This window comes from Anser brachyrhynchus, assembly GCF_964034855.1.
Source record: "Anser brachyrhynchus genome assembly, chromosome: 1".
In the NCBI taxonomy this organism is placed as follows: Eukaryota; Metazoa; Chordata; class Aves; order Anseriformes; family Anatidae; genus Anser; species Anser brachyrhynchus.
This window is the reverse complement of record NC_137694.1, coordinates 99,666,489-99,684,880: the sequence shown is the minus strand read 5'-3', so window position 1 is coordinate 99,684,880 and position 18,392 is coordinate 99,666,489. Positions and strand designations below refer to the sequence as shown.

The window sequence follows — 18,392 nt, the reverse complement described above, 5'->3', positions numbered from 1 at the left end:
CACAGGGGCTATATATAGCCTGAAATCAGGTTAATTGCCCATAATGCACCCTTCATTCTCTTTGTTGAGTTTATTGCTGCTGAAAGATGTCAGCCTGACAAGTGTTGAGACTGAAAACCCTTGTCTTCCACAGGGTAGATGACTGCAAATGTAGGACAGGCTCCAGCAACATTTCGTCCGCTCTGCTGAGGCTGGGTATAATGGGACAAATGTGGTGACGTTTTTGTGATGCAGACAGTTCCTCAAGAGCAGTAAGACAGGATTGCCCACAACAGATAGCCATTGTTAGACAGAAGACACTTACGGCTACTGCTCAGTGGAAAAGATTTGAGGTTAATCATACTATTTTGAATTCAGAGGCTTCATACGTTTTGGTGCACAGGCAGGTTTCTATATCTTTTCTGATCTCTAAACACCTCGTGAGGTGATCAGTCAGGTCCAGTGTCCCACCAGGGAACCCAAGCAGGAGCACCAGAGACAGAGCTCGACACAGAGCTAGAGAAAAGACTTTCTGCAGTGCAGGGCCAGCATCCCTGCAGAAATACCACTCACTGAATCAGGACAAAGCTGAGCACAGGTGCACAGGCAACATAGACCAGGAGCTTTATTTAAGCTCAGGTCTGGGCTGCTGGGCAGAGGGTGCATGGGTGGAGGGCCCAGGTAAGCTGGCCGGGGTAATTAAGGTCTGTCAGTGCCTTCAGGGCCTGGCAGATAAATACCATAAAGGTCGTAAATAAGGGGAAGAACAGTTAAACAGAATGTGAACACAGAATCACAGGGAGCTCACTCCAAACATCTTGTGAACAAGTGCCTCAGGGCTAAGCATGAATTGATAATCACACTTTTTTTTTTTTTTTTTTTTGCAAAGGGCAGAAAACATTCTATCTTTGCACTGGGCTACAGGCTGCAATACACGGGCACAAAGGATACACATCTCTCAGCAGAAAAGCTGTGGATTCAGCAGAGAGGAGCAAGGTATATTAGGAGAAAATTGAAGGCAGGTGGAGAGGAGGAGGCTAACATGTGCAGAAGAACAGAATTTGTAGGGCTACCTGCAGGTGAAAACAACCACGACTACCAGTTGTCATGTGTCAAGATCCAAGTGGATCACCAGCTGGGGTCAGGAGGGCATTTCCTATCAAAGTAGACATGAAAGCATGAGATGAATAGTCAGCAATTTTATGTTATCTTAAAATGCATCTGGCTGGTCATTATTAGGGAGAGGATTCCATGGAAGACGATAACCAGAGCTGCCCTAGCACACAAGCTTCTGCTATTCCTCTGGCTCCTTCAGATTTGCCAGGCTCCATTCACCTCAGAGAACAGACTTGATAGAGCCTTATCCCATCAGAACGTTTTAGGGACATAAGGTGTGAAGGTATAGTCCCTATACATACACACTATAACAATCAGAAGGATCTTCATTTCTGTCTGGAAATGTTATAGGACCATATTAACTTCTGTGGGCCAACCCCTGGAGAAACGCAGTATACCACCATCTCCTAGCACACCCTGCACACACTTCATGTGCTGTTTGCGCTTGAGAAGGGGACTTAGACAGCAGATGCTGCAGAAAAGGGAATTGCTGAATGTTTATTCAGATTCTGCACAGCTGCTCAGCTCCACTCCTCCCCCACTCCCTTTTGTCTCTTATTCATGAGCACTGGTGTGAATGGGGTTCTGCCTGGCGTGTAGTATTTGGGACACAGCTGTGGCGGGGGGATTTCATGCACGAGGAAGGCAAAATCTTGTCATTAAAAGGATTCTGATGCACAGTGCAAGAGCAGGAAAGCAGAGCACGCATCGCCTAGGGAGCCACTTAGACGCCCTGAACAGAAGAGGGGAGCAAGCTGCAGACACATCCCACAGACAAGTTTATTTGCATGAACCATTCATGAAATAATTACCAAGAGCAACAAAAAGCAAAGTCTGTTTGCTAATGATTCATGAGCTGGATAAAGGGCTGAATTAGTCAGATAATTTATTTGTAAAAATAATCTAGCCAGCTGTAATTAGAAGGCTGGATAGAGTGATCTAGAAAGAGAAGGGAAACATTCCCAACAGCACACTACCTTCTAGAGGTTATTGTTATTTTTGAACAGAAGCAGTCCTAAGAGCTTGTGAATTTGCCTGGGTGTAGGTTGGATCTGGTGGCGGCCCTAGAACTAGGATTTTTTTTTTTTTTTTGGTGTGGGGATCCTTTCCTTTCTTGGCCTTGGCCTGTTTGAGCAGTTGGTGCTATTCCCATTGGCTTTTGGGTGTAGATCAAAGCATTGCAGAAATCATTTTCAAGTTAAGCAGAGAGCATTTGGAATTAGATCAGCAACTAGCTTCATTTTAAAGGAGTTAGAGATTTTCTGGTGAAAAAAAAAAATATATATATATATATATTTTTTTTATTTTATTTTAAACTTAGTAGGGCATTAACATTCCTGAAAGCCTCTCCATACAGTTCAGGTCTTCTCCCCAACTCCAGCTCTGTGACTGAACAGGCTGAGACAGGGATGTCCCTTGTGTGAAGCACCGTCCTCTGGGGATGTGCATCTAACCCATGATGAACATCTACAGGCCTGTGTGTGAGGGATCTCACACTATTCATGTAGCTTGCCAAAGAGGTGAGCTCCAACAATTCCTTGTCTGCCAGCTGGCCTGGCCCTGACATCAGGAGTGTTGGCTGGCAATTTTGCTTCGTCTTGGGCCTTGCTGCAGGGCTGTCTTCTCTTTTTCTTCCAAGCAGGGCATGAGGAGGACAAAGAGCTTGTCTGAGAACAAGAAGAGGGGAAGAGGGGCATTTGCTAGGACCTCCCCCTGAGCAAACACCTCCAGCCACATATGCACACTACTAGGCATGAAGGTGGCAGGGCAGTCCCTTTGGATGTTATCTACCTCCCCTGGGCCGCTGCAGAGTTCAGGGTGGTGAGCTGTGTGAATAGAGGCAGGGCCCTCCTCTGCCAGAGGAGAAATCCTCTGGAAGGAAGACAAGCACTGGCTGACCCCAACATCAGCAGTTGTGTCAAGCTCACCTCAGCCGGTCTGTAGTTTAATCATCTTTGCCTGTTTTTGTTGGCCTGCTCCGGAGCCCTTGGAACAACACTCAAAGGGGCCTTTCCTTGGAGCTGCAGCGAAATGTTAAAGGGATTGCTGCAGCTCTCCATTGCACGGTGAAGCAATGACGGAAGATAATACGCCAACTGTGCCACAGATTTTTGAACAAAGGGCTCTCATAAGTGTTCTCCCTCTAAACTATGCTGAGTCCTCCATCCCAGCAGGACAGGCAACAAAACTCTCTTTCATACCCATGGGATGCTGCAGCACAAGCTGACCCCTTCCTGACCCGCACGCTGCTGGAGCAAGCCCTGTTCTGCTGCCAGGGACCCGGACGGTGTCAGCCAAGATGGGGTGAAAGCTTCATAGAGGGGTTAAAAGGACCTCACATGGAGAGTCCTATTTTTGAACAGCTATGCAAATTGATGTCATCATTTCGAGGATATCATGGATTGTTCTTATAAGGTATATCTGGGAGCCACAGGGGGTTTTTTCTTCTATCCTATGTGCAAAGTTAGTAACATCCAAAGTGAAGCAAGTCCCTTAGATATTGAAAAGTAACCACTCATTGCCAGCTATTTAACAGATCTATAGAGATGGACTTGAGAAAAGAGTGGATGGGAAGGTTTTCCACTGGATCAAAATAAGATTGTAAATCATCAACATCACATTGTTGTGACAACCTGTAAGACCATACGGCTAGACTCCTGGTAAGATTTAGGAAGTAATCCTTCAGCACTATCATCGGTATGAACTCAGCTCTACAGCTGGCACCACACTTCAAAACCTTTGTGGATCAACTGGGCAGAGTCTAGGAAGGTCAGTGGTCAAGAAAACACAGTTTGTGAGAAAAGACAGAAAGAGCTGGGCTAGCTTAATCTAAAGAAGACGACATTGGCTGATGAGGAGGAAGTGAAGTACAGTCTCCGACACATAAAAGGACCACTGCAAAAAGGACAAGAATAATTCTTTCTTAAGATCTATGCCGGGGAAAGGACATGTAGTGAACTGCAGTGAGAGGATTTCAAGCCAGACATTCAAGTTTTATGGGTAAGTCTAGCAATGCAATGATGTAGATCATTTGGGAAGGGTGAATTTCCATCACAATAAACTTTAGAAAGGGAGATACTAAATACCTGCCAGGAATGATCCAGATATAGGTAATTCTCCTTTGGTAAAGCAATGGATGAAATGAATGCCTGAGGTCCCTTTTAACACATATTTTTGAATAGTCTACAGCAAGTATCATAAAGCCTCATACTAGCCACACACAGAAGATAGGATTTTGGCACTGGAATAAGGGGAGAAGGAATGGACATTCATTCCAAAAGATGCTGCACTTTAAAAAGGGAATCAGAGGGTATCCAGGTTAGAATATGCAATCAGACAATATTTGTCTTCTGCATTAGCATGCCAAGCAGAACGCTGTCCACTTGTCATTAGGAAACACGGCCTGTAAAGTCTGCTCTGCAGTGGCACAGAAGACAAAAAAAATTTCCCTGATAGGCTGTGTAAAAACAGAAAAAAATTCTCCCTCATGCCTAGCTGCCCCACACTGACTTCTGAACATGATTTGTTTGCCACTCTCCAGCCCAGTGATGGCTGCAAGTATAGCAGGAAGGTGTGCAAAATACTTCAGGATGAAAGTTTCTCCCTACAGAGCCATATGGCCACTAGCAGATAACGCTGTGAGCAGCATTCATTAACAATTTCCAAATCTGCAGCAGCTGGAGCGTGGGATCATTTAAAACATGACTGATTTACTTCCTGCAGCCTTGAAAAGGAGGGATCAGTTCGAACCCAAAATGCACAACACATTTCTCTGGACTTATCAAATAAAGCCACATGCCTCTCATTACAAACACACACGCGCAGGAGTTACCTCTTGGGGAGGGAAAACGGCAGAGGCTCACAGGACAGATGCTCGGTGGAACATTGGCAGGAGACCAGGTATCCCAGTTTGCTGGGGCGCCTCCAGAATCTGAGCAGAATGGCACAGAGAACATCCATAATAACTCCGATGAAAGCAAAGTATTGGGCTACTCGTTTATTTTAGCAGCGGCAAGAACAACAATAAAAGCTGTTAGAGGCAAGACCATTCTTTCAGCAAAACTGGTATGTGAAGGCTCGTAATGAGTGGCACTCACCTAAAAATAGTACTCAAGTTAACACAGTATGCCTTAATTTGTGGGACGATGATCCAACTTTGCGCCCACCAGATGTTACCACATTAATTATTGACAACAGCATGGCATTTCTATAGCACTTCATAGGTTATAAATAGATAGATAAAAAATTAATCAATCAATTTTGTTAGACAATTAACTACCATCCACCATTTTAGTCTGAGATGATGCCAAGATGATGTTGTTTTTTTTTTTTCCAAAGCATGCAAGAAGGGAGACTGAACTTGCCAGAAAAAAGGAGAAATGCTTCCAACTTAAAAAAAAACATGGAATAATTTCTGAATGTTAAGTAATGGGGTTAAGTGTTTAGAGCCTCCAAAAATTTTGGGCGCTGGGACGGAATTCATCTCCCTCAACTTGATTGAATGCAGACGTTCGCAGCTAGGCTCATCATCATGGACTCCCTTTATAGTCAGCAGAAAGAAATGAACCATGCCCTTCAACTGCCTGTTCCTTTTGGTTGATCATAAAAAGAGATATTGTAGATGACAAGCTCTGACGTAGGCATGGCACATCTGGGGGAGAAGAATCCTCCCCTGACCACTCCTTTGAAAATCCATCAGGAAAAACATTTCCAGCTCCAACCCTGGAGTTGCTGCAGTTCAGTTCTTTAAAGCCGAAGCGAGATGGGACCTCCAGAGGGCATGGACAACTCTGTTCCTCCGGCAGTTCAGCATGGGCTGTGCCTCTGAACTGCTCTGCTGCAGAGAATAAGCATCTGAGGTTCAGCTCATGGTGGACGCTGTTGTCCAGAAAGAGGCTGCTTAAATTGCAGTGATGCTGGGGCTCTGGCTGGGATTTCAGGGGGGATGCTGGAAGCACAGGAGGTAGTGATCACCAGCTGCTGCTCATGCTGCCATCCCAGCTCTGTGCTCTACACTGCCTGTGTGGCCTCGGGGAGCCCGAGGCAGTAAAATGACGCCAGCACCATAGTGAGCTGGAGGGGCCTTAGTGACAAATGGCAACAATATCCAGAAGTGGATTGCAAAAGCCCCAACTCTGTTGTCCTTGGAAAAGGCATCAGAGCTGCTGATGCACTGTGATACATGGCTTCCTTCAGCCAATTCTCCACAGAAAAAAAAAAAAAGTGTTTTATTGTGCTTTTTTAGGATGTAAGAGGTCAGCTGGGTAACAGGAGCGTAGAGAGCTGATAGTGTTCAGGAAATACAGTACGTCCCTATGGCTGGGAGACTCACAGAGTAAAACAGTAGGACCAGCAGAAACCAGCACTCACCTGATTATTCAAGGTGGGAGGAGAAAGGGGAAGGGGTAACACCCATAAACAGAGATGAAAATCCTATGTCTTCCTCCCATTTTGGAGGCCAAGACCAGGGCAGATTTTACCTTGGGGACAGAAGTGTCCAATTCCATCAGAGTTTTATAAATTTCACTAAAATCTTTCCTTCTTGTTTTAACGGTGATGTATAGTCACAGCACAATGCAACAGATGTTTAAGGGAACAATATTGTACAAAGCGAGAACAGCACTGGTTATCATTATCAAGATAATACTAACAAGACAAGAACATTTTGTTGTTATATGTTAGAAGACACAGCCATTACTTAGTAAAGGACCAACCTTTGCAACTTTCTCCTTCAGAGGCCTTTTTGGGATCATCTGAGTAGTACTCTACAAATATTCAAATGTTATTTTAAAAATACATCCAAGGAAATTAGTTACAAGTACTTATAATGAGCTCCCATAGAAGAATACAGTTTGTAATAAGGCATAAACTTTTAGAGTTCTTCTGCATTTGCACTCCTGTGTAGCAGTCCTCAACGGGGATTTTATTGCATGGAGACAGGCTCAGAGATGGGCATGCAGCAACTTAGGCTGATTGCAAAGACAAGACATATAGAGGAAAGCTACAGGGTCTTTTTCAAGGTAATGGGCTTTTTCTCATCCCTTCCCGCCCCTCCACCCAAACAAAACAAAACAAAACAAAAAACAAAAAACCCACAACCGTGTATACTCTCTTCATGTAGCGATGTCTTGATTGTGAATTCACTGCTCATCCAATATTCTTTCTTTAAACCTCTATCACATTACATATGCATAAGCAAATCTACTACTTTTTTTTTTTTTTTTCCAAGTTCTCCATCAGGTAGAACACAATAGAGCTGCCTTTGGCCAGGACACTGATACTTTTGCCCTGGATCTTTTGCTGCTGCTGGATTATCTCCTCCTCCTGTGAAAGTACCTGCTTTCTAGAGGCAGCACTACTATGTTCATCTTGTGCCACAAATGTTTGTGGCACCTTCCAGGCAGACAGGCAGACATAGTTCCTGCCCTGAGGAGCTCTTGACTGCAGCTAGGTTAAAAAGACATAATGACAGAGACAAGAGAGTGAAATGTGAGGCTTTTATGGAATTTCTTGTGCAGATTTTCTCTGATCGACGCTGGGATGGGTTGCTCTGTAACTCTCCTCAGAATTAAGGGTGTCATTAGGAAACCGTGCCATCTCTTTTGAATGTCCAAGTAAGCAAGCTGCTGTGAAGTGCATAAACAGGGCTGCGGACAGACTCTGAAGCCTTGACTGAGTTACCCTGACACTCAGATCTTGTGTCTCTTTGTTGTGTGTGAAAGGGCCACAGGATAGAGCAAGAATGGGGTCAACAGGGGATTTCCCTTATGACCAACTGGTGCCAACTGGCACTTCTTGCTCCTTTCCACCCCTAGCACTTGGAGTCCTCTGCAATCTGGAGACCACTAGTTGGGGAAGCCCTGGTTCCCATCTACCTTCCAGGGGAAACCAACCCACCCTGCCGCTCCAGCCATCCAGGCCCTCTGCCTGGCCGAGATAACAGGAGTATTTCCAAGCAGGCAGTCTGATAAAGCAGGCCTAAGCTTATGGCCTTTCAGTTGAACATCTCCATATGTACCTGTTGGACAGTTACAAATCTTGGGCTTGCTTCTGCCAGGAAAAGGCTGGCAAGGTGATTTTCAGGTGATCAGCTGAGCTACATCCCGAGGAGAGTTAAAACTGCACACTTCAATATAATCTAGAGACTGAGAAATCGCTCCCCAAGGAGCAAATATTTTACTGCACCAGAGAGTGGACTTCAAATGTGGTTTGCACGGCAGCCTTATAGGGTTCACATAATGGTGCTACAGAGACTGAGCACTAGCCCCTGCATTAATGTACACAGAAAATGTGTTTACTTCCCAAAGAAGGTAGGGAAATAGAGGCTCTCTACTCTGATATATCTGGAGGATGGGGAATGTGATTTCAACAACTCTAAACCATAACTGCTATTCTGATTTAAGCATTATTTTTATTTTCTCTGTCTGAAAATAAATAGAAAGAAAACAATTACTCTAAGTGCTCAAAAACTCTTAATATAATTTCTAATTAACACTCGTTCTTTTTTTTCAGAATGTGGGCAGGTACACAGTGGACCGAATTCATCCCTGGTAAAATGTTACTAATCCCTGTACACCTATCTAATCTAATGTTTGCAGGCAGATGGAGAAACTGCCAAACCACTATCTCTTTGTACAAGTAGGTTTTAGTAGCAAGAAGCAGATCTTGCAGGTTCAGAGGATCTGCTCACACTTGCACCCTAAGCTGAGTTTCTTTGAGGTAGAAACTAGCCAACCTTTTTAAGAGCATGCAATTTCCCTGTGAGATTTTGAGTTGGGCTGGAATCGTGCTTCTAAAGGGATAATGGTACTTTCCCATTCTGATTGTAGGAAATGTGGAGAAATACAAAAATAAGAAAGATTTCAGTCTGTCTGTAACCCTCAGGTTATGCTGCTGCTCACGTCACCTGAATCATTTTGCTCTTTGCTACATTTTCTTTTAATAAAGGCAGCTCTATCTGTGCATTCATTATTCAGCTCCTAGCAGCAGATCAGTTCCACAAGACTCTCCTGGTTGCAGTCATAACTGGCACCAATCAAACCTGGAGCTGAAATATCTCAGATTTCTTTAAATTTCTCAGCCGTCGAAATTAACTCTTTCGATATCTGTTGCTTTACTTAGTTTAAGACCCTCCTCCAATTGCTTCATTAGCATGGAAAAAGCATGCATAATGACACAAGAGATCATAAGCAGAGAGATCAAAACACAAATCTTAAAAGATGTTGCTTCTCTGGATGAAACATGACCTGGGCCTACCTCCTAGCTGTTTTTTTCCCTTAATCTAATGTCAGTGGAGGACAGATGGCTCATAATACCAAGGTGCATGGCCATACATGCAGCATACAAGTGTGTTCCCTGCTGAGAAGTGGTGGATCCTCTCCCAGCCTGCTTTACCCGTGAAATGTGACCCTTGCACTTGCCAGTGCGAGCTCTGGGATTATACCCAGGCGTTACCACTAGATGTCCAACTCCGTCCCAGATCCACAAATGCCTCCAGTGTCGAGTGAGGAGGCCCCTACGTGCTCTTCCAGCTGCAGCCATCTCAGCAGCAGTGTCAGGGTGGATTTTAAGTTTTCCCCAGAGGAAAATGATTGACGTATTTAAAGGGCTTTAACTACTGCAGCCGCAGGGATTTCTAAGGGGGGTACTTTGCCCAGAGAAGCAGGCTCAGTGTTACTAACAGCTACTAATCATGATTTTGTTCAAAAATTAAATCTACCTGCTCATACTGTTAATGAAAAAAAGCAATTAATATAGGTCCATTGAGAAAATGTTAACTTATCAGCAACAGAAGCTGCATGCTTCTTTGTTCCCTCTTGGACAGTTTGAGTTGCTCAGAAACCAAAATCAGTAAAGACAAAAAGCTGGGGAGCCTTTATCTTAGGTCTGCAGCTCTAGCAGCACTCATATGCGAAGCACAAAAAATCCTAATCAGCATGTGGATCAAAGATTACCCTGCACACAATAAAACCCACAAGAACAGCCGAGTGGCTTCATTTAGAAATGGTGGAGATGCTCTCTTTCAGATGAGCTGAATACTGAAGCACCTAATGAAGAGTGTTTTTTAGAAGTCCCGTTTTTCCTTCTTCTGGAAAGGTCTATTGCACAGATACTCTGGCCAGATTTGATGTGTTTAATCTACCTTTCACATGTTTAATTTCTCAGATGTGTGCTTCTTTCCATTATTTTTGCTGTTAAATGACAGCTCTGTTCCTTCCCAGAGGGGGTTGCTTCTCAGCAGGAAGTGAAGGAATTCCTATCTAACTAAATACTTCTTCCACAAAAACGTATTACGTGAGGGATGAGATCTTGCTTTTACTGTATAGAGGAAAATATATGTGGTTTGTTAGGAGTAGGCTTCTGAAAGGACACTACTTGGGCTCTTTTTAGCTTCACCAGCAACCTTCCTGTTTCAGCCAAAAATAAACACAGCGAGGCTTTTCTTCTCTAGCAGTTCAGTCCCTCCTGGCTTTGTCACCAGTTGTGTGACAGGATGTCCCACATCACCACAAAGCACCACACCTCCACAGTGTGACACAGGCTGAGATCACCCCAGAGCTCTCTCCTGCGAGGCAGTGGCCAGGCCCCCTCGTGCCCGCGGTGCCTCCTCATCTCCTCCCTGTGGATTAAGGGTGGCCAGAGACAGCCTGGGCATGTGCAGCCTCCACAGGGTAACGAGGAGGATTTCATCACCTCACTTTGGCCTTCTTGTGTAGCAACTGTGCCTTACACCTCTGAAAGGGCCAGAGCAAAACTTCTGAAACCTGAGTAATTGTGGGCAACAAGGATGCAGAGCCCCAGCTTGACAGCAGGGACTTTATCTCATCTGGGTCACTGAATGGTCGTCAGAGGGGAGCAAACATCATAGAAAGTTGTAGGCTTAACAGGGCCAGTGTGAATAACCACATCTGGGGCCTTGCCCAGCTCCCACCCTGCATACAGACACTGTCATCCTCCACAAGGCCTGGCAATGGCTCATGTCTCATATCGGTTTGGTGCCTCCATGATACCTTCCGTGCTCTGTTTCCATGACTAGTAAGCCAAGCAGAGGCCGTGGTTTCTCCACAGTACTTTCTGTGGCCTGTTTCTATGACTAGCGAGCCAGGCAGAGGCCCTGAGGCACAGCTCTGAAAGGAGAGAGTGCCTATCGAGCATGGTGTGATGGTGGTGGTCTGCTCTGGCGGCACCCGACAGCCTAAGAGCGGTGTGGGAAGGAAGGGCTGTCTTGAAGTCCTTCATTTACACCTGGGACATTACCTGAAGGCCCATGGCAGGGCCTCTTTGGCAGTCCTGCTTTTGTGCGCAGAGCAGCACATATAAGAGGAGGGTCTCCTTAGCCAGACAGGCTGCAGAATGAGCATGGTTAGAAATGCTGCTGGTTACTTGTCCCTGGAGTTATTCTGTCAGCCAGAAAATTTCATCTTGACAGGAGGGCAGACTCCTCAGCAAGTGTGCTCTATCACGATTGGGGAAGAAAGGGCCTTGTGCCAACAAAACCAGCCCAAAACTATGCAACTGGACCTTCAGCACATTTAAAAATATATCTGGGTCCCTGAACATCCCACTTCTCCTGGCTCCCTTTCCAGCCTGCTCCTCATTGTGAGGAAGGACTCAGCTGCTAGCTGGGCTTTGGGATGTGGTTGAGACGTTTCTGTGGTAAGAGGGTGGAGTTCCTCTTTTTTTTTTTTCTTTCTTTTTTTTTTCCATCCCCAAAGTACCCTGGCTCTTGGTCAGTGCCTGTTCAAATAAACTGTCACTATTCCTCTCCACTCCCTGCCTCTTTTTTAATCACTGGAAAGGTAAATTAAGGATCTCAGAGATGATGGGAGCCAGCAGCAAACCTGTGCTTTCCACCAACCCTCTCATTACAGCAAGGTGGGGCCAGCAGACAACCGAGCAGGGGAGCTAAGCCAAGCACATCCCTTCCAGGTGCCTCCCTCACACTGTACCATCTCTGGGACACCCTTTTCATGGGATTTCCTTAGTATGGCAACCCACACTCACATGGTGATTAAAGCAAAGATGGATTTGCTTTTTCCTGTGCCACTACCTGCTCTATTTGCCTTCAGAGCCACCTCCTGCAGCCAAACAACAAATTCGCAGGGACTGGGATGGGGATGTAGAAAACACCAGGGCACCTCAGGATAGCAATGTATAGCAAAGAGCCTATATAGAGCATACAGCAACATGTAACAAAGAGCCTGTTGGCAGCTTGGCAATATAATTTCTCAGTCATTATTTCTTCCTCTGAATTCTGTTGGGCTTTATCCTGTTCTGAATATAATGGAAAAGTTATCCCCTTCAATGATATACACCCTTATATGTAAAAGATTCTCCCTTCAGTGTTCATCTTTCTCATTCAGTTGTGAAGGACCTAAGTGTAAAAGTCAATTGTAACTTAAAGTAATGATGATGATCGTTTTGTGGTCAAACAGTGGCATGTGACTATGCACTTGATTTTTCTCAAGCCGGGCAGTCTAGCTGATCACTACAGGCCAATGTGCTTGAAACCACAACCAGCCATATAGCCCCTTCAAAGTCCACAAAGAATCCATGGACAACAAGAAGAAGCTGTAGAAGACTTGCCAGGTAACATAAGATAACAAAGAACCTAAAGAAATTGCAGCCTCCTCTGGCATAGTCTACAAATGGAAAAAGAAGCTAGGTTTGCTGAATAAACAAATAATTGCAAAATTATTCACTGAACTCTAGGAGGCAAATAAAAGGAGGGAGAAGGACCCAGAAGATGTTAAGGTAATAGAAGTTATGGTGTTACTGACACAGGAGGAATACACTTCCTAGGAATGATGACAAAGAGGAGCTAGATCTTTACTGGCATTTTTCAGAAGCAGAACAAGAGGTAAGAATCTAGAAGAAAAATAGAAGTAGTTTTTATCCACAGCTCATAGATCCTGGGGCCCCAGAGCTGAGCTGTCACTTCTTATTTTTATATCCTACTCCCAGCGTGTGAGTGTTTTACCAAGATGTTTTCTTTTCTTCCATTTCATATTTTCAGCAGTTGCTATTGTTCTGCAGCCTACACGCGAGCTCTGGGAACCCAAGGACAGCATGAAAAGCTGAAGTACAGGAAGCGTTGTACCAGGAAAGGGCAGAGCTAGAGGAATGATAGGGGTGACAGGGACTCCAAGGTCTTCTGAAAATGTGGCACCTAACCATGTCTGGTGAAAGAGCTGTGCTCAAATGCAGTGGCACTTCAAAGCTTAGGTAGCAAGTTCAAAGAAATTTGTAGCCTTTAGGTATTGAGTGTCTGTGGTTTCACAAGTCTGTAATAAGCAGCAGATAGTGTTTGACTATAGTGAACAGAAAGGGTGTTCCTTCCTTCCTTCCTTCCTTCCTTCCTTTTTCTTTCTTTCTTTCTTTTTCTTTCTTTCTTTCTTTCTTTCTTTCTTTCTTTCTTTCTTTCTTTCTTTCTTTCTTTCTTTCTTTCTTTCTTTCTTTCTTTCTTTCTTTCTTTCTTTTTCTTTCTTTCTCTTTCTTTCTTTCTTTCTTTCTTTCTTTCTTTCTTTCTTTCTTTCTTTCTTTCTTTCTTTCTTTCTTTCTTTTTCTTTCTTTTCCTTCCTTCCTTCCTTCCTTCCTTCCTTCCTTCCTTCCTTCCTTCCTTCCTTCCTTCCTTCCTTCCTTCCTTCCTTCCTTCTTTCCTTCTTCCTTCCTTCCTTCCTTCCTTCCTTCCTTCCTTCCTTCCTTCCTTCCTTCCTTCCTTCCTTCCTTCCTTCCTTCCTTCCTTCCTTCCTTCCTTCCTTCCTTCCTTCCTTCCTTCCTCCTTCTTCCTTTCTCTCTCTCTCTCTCTCTCTCTTTCTCTTTCTCTCTTTCTCTTTCATGCTCCTGGACACATACGGAAAGTTCTGGGTCTCCACTGTTCTTTGATTCTGGCCACAAGGAGATAGGGTAAACAGCAAACACATGAGACACTCTGTTACTTATTGCAAAAGTTAATTTGAAAAGAGGAGATGATACAGCTCACACTCATTTGTGGGTAGAGCCAGACAGTTTAAAAGGGTAATGAAAGTAAGTTGGCATGAACTTGGAAAAACCTTTGTAAAATTTCCACAAGACTGATATGTGATAATGTCTGTTCAAGATGGTGTGATGTAAAAATATCAGATAGCAAAATAAGATGATTGGAGCAATCTGTTTTAATTATGTTTCAGATTTGTAGTTATTTCCAAAACACATAAAAATTACCAGAAAACAAAACAAAACTAAACTAAAAAGGTTGCTTCCTGTTAGCTGATAATTAAAGCATCCTGATTTGAAACTAAATATAGCCTTTCACTAAATCTGGTAACTTTTTGCTAGCCTGAGCTCTCTGCACATTTAAATAGAACAATTTAATCGCTTACATTTATCAGATACATAATTTGCATTTAGTTATGTTAGAAAATAGTGAATGGCCTTGCTTATTTACATGATAATTATTTTTTTACTTTGATTTGTGTCAAGCTATTTCTGGATGAGAATTGAAATTCAATTAAGATGCTGAAAGCCAGCATTTTAATTCTTGCCTTTTATTAGATAATAAAACTGTACAGTAACTGAACAGGATATGCAAGACAAATTGATCAAAACTGATTAAGTTAGAGAAAAACATGTTATAAGTAGGTAGTGAATTCAATTGTTTCGTTTTGGTCAATATGTCCCACAAGGTTTTAGAGCTAATAGATCTCAACATCTCACGTCTCATTTGTACTGAGACCAAAAAAGAAAACCTAGTCTTCCTTGTTTTTCCAACATGCTATGTATTTCTTAGTGCTGATCAGAACATTAATGATTGAATCAAATATATACATATATATATATAAATTTTAAGGAAGTCTCCTCTAGAACTTCAAGAAAAGGCTACAAATTGTAGAGAAAACAGTTTTTTGATTTCAGCAAACATCTCCTAGACTTTGTACTGATGACTTGCTTCTCTTCAGTGATGTGAGATCAGACCTTAAAACAACGTGTCAAAATTTTACATTCACTTTTCAAACATCTTTACTTTCTAAAAGGAATATCCACGTCATTTAAAGGCTAAAGTTGCAATTAAAAGAAAAGTTAGGCAGCTATGATTCCTCCCTAGCTGTCCTCCTATTGCTCCTACTCCATTTCACATCTAAAGAAGGGTTCCTAACAGAGGCTCCTCCCAGGACAGGGTCCACCACACAACCACTCAATGCAGGTTTTTGCCAAGGGTCCCCGAGAGAATTAGCACCACCTCAGCAGCCCTTTTCTTGCCATCCTTGAGCTTCTCAGTGTTTCATTAATACACCTTCTTCCCCCGATCCTCCTGGCCAGTAAGTTTCTCTGTTTACTGTCCAGTTGGAGTTTAGGAACAGAAGGTCACAAAAGGGGCCTGAGTGTGAAATCTCCTTGATTTCAAGCAATTGTCCACTGGTTTGCTTGAAGGTAAGGGGCTGCAGCGCTATCTTGGGGAAGTCAGAAGAGGGAAGTGGCTGCAGGCCAATCCTTCTCGCATCTCCTAAGCAACCACTAAAATAGATGAACAGTCTTTTCATAATGGCATCATGATAAAGTGATTTGGCAAAATGAGAATATAATTTCCTGTTGACTATTAAGGCTCCACAAATGATCTTTAGTCACTGAGCACAGTGGATCTGTGTTCTGCAATAAATAGCAAGTATGAAATAAACCCCTTTATTATTGCAACATGAACCAAGAGGATCCCAGATTTCTCAGCCAAACTCTGTGTACCAAATAAGGAGCTGCTATAGAGACAGGCCTTTGTTTTTTAGCTCACCATCCAAAATTTTCCGAGCTTTTAGAGTTTGTATCTTTAAAATTTCCCTGTGCACTAGTGAAGGCTGTAGATTTTTCTTTTGGTACTGGTTTTAATAGAAAGCTGAGATTCTTACAAGAAGTCCCTTGACTCTAGGAGCTGGGCCTTTAAGAAAATCACTATGTGTGACAATAAAATTACAACTCAGAATACCTGATGTATATGAAACTGCCTTATTTCCCTATGACAAGGGCCATTCCCAGAAGATTCCATCAGTCAGTTTTATTAGTTATGTTTGAATTATTCAAGTGGCCTTCTGCAATATGTTGAAGTGCAGCATTGCCAGATCCTGCTTACTGTATCCTATAAACCCTATCTGCTAAGGGTCAGTCTGAAATTCAGCCTTTCCTTGCTGCATTAATTTCTCCCTCTTACCTGATTTGCCTGCTGTAACGCTCAAATTACTCCCTATACTTTCCACTAATCTACAAATTTTCTGCCTAAGACTGCTGTCCTACAATGCCTGTCAGCTGGTGCTGCGTACCCATGGTGTCAAAATACTATTATCTACTTATTTCTCCCCCTGCAGTGTTTTTGCTGCCAGCATGTGTTCTCCTGAGTCGTTCTTAACATTGGTTCTATTTTCAACTTGCAAACACTTGGCATCATTGCAAAAAAAAAGATGCTACGTAACCATAACTCAAACCATTGGAATAGTCCCAACATCTCTTAAATTTGCCAAAGAAGAGTGCATACCTGGTGACTGGTGGAGCAATAGTACAACATTCTGGCACTGGGGACACACGTGCTCCCTCAATCCCTCTTCTCAGGCAGGAGCACCAGATGCCGGCATGGTTTGGGCAGATACCTTTTCAGCTGATCATTCTCTTGCCCTAAATTTTGCTCTGGTACTCAGCATCTTTATTCTCCTTCTGGAAATGTTGATTCTTGTTGGCATCTATTTTTTGCAAGCTCTGACCTCTCAGAGGCTTTATGAGCCTAAAGGAAAACCCAGAACAGATCCAACTGAAGGATGTTCCTGGAATCTCCCTTTGGGATACACATCCTTTTCTGGCTAGAGAGTTTGGCTCAGGAGACCAAAAGAAGCAACAAAGTTGGAACCTAAGATAATGGAACAAAATCCATTTTGGATGCAAATCTGCAATTTCCAGGCTCTCATCCTTTAGGCTGCTGGGGATCAGGCAGACCCCTTGTTTAAAGAAATCTCTGCTGATTCTCTCTCTCTCCTCTCCTCTCCTCTCCTCTCCTCTCCTCTCCTCTCCTCTCCTCTCCTCTCCTCTCCTCTCCTCTCCTCTCCTCTCCTCTCCTCTCCTCTCCTCTCCTCTCCTCTCCTCTCCTCTCCTCTCCTCTCCTCTCCTCTCCTCTCCTCTCCTCTCCTCTCCTCTCCTCTCCTCTCCTCTCCTCTCCTCTCCTCTCCTCTCCTCTCCTCTCCTCTCCTCTCCTCTCCTCTCCTCTCCTCTCCTCTCCTCTCCTCTCCTCTCCTCTCCTCTCCTCTCCTCTCCTCTCCTCTCCTCTCCTCTCCTCTCCTCTCCTCTCCTCTCCTTTCCTTTCCTTCTTATTCTTCTTCTATTCTTTCCCCCCACTTTGGCTCCATTTCTTTAAAACAAGCAGGAGAAATCTTAACATGTTTCTTGCTCTGCTCACCAGTGGGGTTGTGGCTGCTTTTTTTTCCTCACCATACAGTGCTTAGGTTGCAGAAAATGGTAGCCAAGCACCACAAGAGCTTAGAAAAGAAACACGGAGTGGGTGAGCAGGGCATCTGGCCGCACCTCTAACTCTATATGTACATCAGCAGCTTCTGCTACAATCAGGAAAGATAGCAAAGTCTTTCCAGGAACAACCTGCCACTAAAACGCACATTGGCAGCAATACAGGATTAGGGGGTGAGGGAGAACAGAGAGCAGATCTCACATCGCTCCTTGCCACCCTGATTTGTTGCCTCTTCGCCTTCCTCCTCCCAGGTCTTCTGACACCTCCCCAGAGATAGTCCCTGGGGCTGAATCATACCACAGAGCTCTTAGCAAGGGGAAGAAGCCCGTGCTGTAGGTTGGAGCTGGAGGGACAATTGCTTCCCATTTCCCAGTACAGTATGTTACAAAGGGCCGTTGCAAAGCTTGGCCGCCTGACAATTTCGTTTGCAAGAGCGCTGGCCCCTTTCCAAGCAATTCTTTCAGGTCTCATTGTTTGGTAGGAAACAAACAAGGGGAACAGCACTGGGTGGGCACACCAGAAGAGGGTCTAAAAATAGCAGGGCAGCATTAGGGAGCCAGACTTCTTAGCCAAAGCTTACTCTAAAGATAACAAAACCCCTCTACTGGCCTGCAGAAAAGACGTGGCTACCTCAGTTATGCAGGAGAGGGCTCCCCAGATGTCCTGACCATATTGGCCTGCTACAATGATGCCCAACTAGCCATAAAAGTTGAAAGCAAACCATTAAGCTGTGTAAGTAATTGCAAAGCACAGAGAGAAAATTATTGGTTCCAGCCTGAAGTCTTCTGAGCACTTTAATTCACACCCAACACAGTTTTGGATTGAG

At 44.0% G+C, this 18,392-nt stretch overlaps 1 long non-coding RNA gene across 1 annotated transcript; it reads right to left on the bottom strand.

Moving 5' to 3' along the window:
- Positions 1 to 80: 80 nt before the first annotated feature.
- LOC308188578 lies at positions 81 to 17,101 on the bottom strand. The gene is made up of 3 exons (XR_013945605.1): positions 16,592 to 17,101; positions 4,928 to 5,026; positions 81 to 1,135 (listed from the first exon to the last, which is right to left on the bottom strand). It is a non-coding gene; the product is annotated as an uncharacterized lncRNA (long non-coding RNA).
- Between the last annotated feature and the right edge of the window lie 1,291 nt (positions 17,102 to 18,392).